This window comes from Condylura cristata, unplaced genomic scaffold (assembly GCF_000260355.1).
Source record: "Condylura cristata isolate star-nosed mole 26May11 unplaced genomic scaffold, ConCri1.0 scaffold00016, whole genome shotgun sequence".
Lineage (NCBI taxonomy): Eukaryota > Metazoa > Chordata > Mammalia > Eulipotyphla > Talpidae > Condylura > Condylura cristata.
In genome coordinates, this window is record NW_004567117.1 from 38,000,261 (window position 1) to 38,001,754 (window position 1,494).

The following is a 1,494-nucleotide window of genomic DNA, read 5'->3' on the forward strand; positions in this document are numbered from 1 at the left end:
TCACCTCCGGGGCAGGCGGGAATCGAACTCATGCGGAAGCGGCTTTAGATTCTCAGTGCTGTGCTTTAACCCGCTGCGCCACCAGGGAGGGCCACTTTTATTTGATTTTTAAAAGAGGACTGAAGCAGCGCCTTTTACTTAACGGAGGCCAGCCACTGATTTCCTCCGCGTACCAGCTTTCCGAGACGACACTAAATGAGTTTTTGCCCTAATATTTTTGCCCCAGGTTTTACAAGGTTTCTCGTCTTTGTGCATCTTTGTATGTTCCCTAAGGTGGGAGCTCTGACTAAAGCACTGGCCACATCACTGCACTGGTAGAGCTTCTCCCTTGTGTGGGTTCTCTGATGTTGAATAAGGTGGGAACTTTGGCTGAAGCATCGGCCACACTCATCACACTGAGAGGGTTTTTCTCCAGTGTGAATTCTCTGGTGCTGAATGAGATCTGAGCTCTGTTTAAATCTTTCTCCACACTCATCACATGTATAGGGTTTCTCCCCAGTATGGATCCGACGGTGCTGAATGAGATTAGAATTCTGAAGAAATTTTCCCCACCATCAGCACATTTGTGGGATTTCTTTCCAGTATGGATCATCTGATGTTGAAAAAGAGTTGAGCTCTAACTGAAACTCTTTTCACATTCAGTACACTTATAAGGCTTCTCATCCAAGTTTCTTCTCAATCTGCTCAAGCTGGAGTCAAATCAAACAGTCACTCCCCATTTTTGCCACTGGCGCCCTGTTTTAAGCTGGTTCCCATCAGCCTTTCCTTGGCTGGAGCGCCTAGAAATACCTCCCTTCAGTTTTCCTCACCTCATGGTGAAGCGAAATGTATTCTTCAGACACTGTTCTTCTGAACTGATACTTGACTTCCTGCAGCTACACAGCTCAGAGGTTCTGTACCCGCCAGCCACCACCCTAGCTCCCGGCATGGATCTCCTCGCCCACAGGTGATTTTTTGAGAGCAGAAGATACACTTCTCTCCCCAAACTCTCCTGCTGGTGTTACCACTTTCTTCAGCAGTGTCACCAAAGCCATTCTCCTCCGGGGCAGCCAGATTCAGGTGTTGGGATCCCACTGACCATGGAATCCTCACCTTGGGTTTTTCATATGTTTGTTTGTTTAATTTTAAAAAGATTTTTTTATTTATTTGTGCATACAGAACTGGGGTATAGGCCAGAGGTGCAGGGGCAGTGAGAGGCTTCACCAGAGACAGAGTGGGGAGCAGAACAGGCCGACTGACGAAGTACACTGCTGAGGGGAGCAGCGGGCAAGTCAGGAGAGGTTGCACGTGCCCAGTGGGTCACCTCAGGGCCTGGGATGGACTCAAGCGCTCACGAAAGCGGCCACGGCCAGCTTGCAGTGTTGCGCTTTAACCCGCTGTGCCACCAGAAGGGGCCTGAGTTTTTGGTTTTTAACCATTATTTATTTATTCGTTTATTTATTCTTGCATACGGGAGAGGTCTCCTGTCACCTGCACCAGGTGGGTCCGCTTCCT

The 1,494-nt window shown here is 48.7% G+C and overlaps 1 pseudogene; it reads right to left on the minus strand.

Moving 5' to 3' along the window:
- Window positions 1-138: 138 nt before the first annotated feature.
- On the minus strand, window positions 139-814 carry LOC105853721 (annotated as a pseudogene).
- Window positions 815-1,494: the final 680 nt, after the last annotated feature.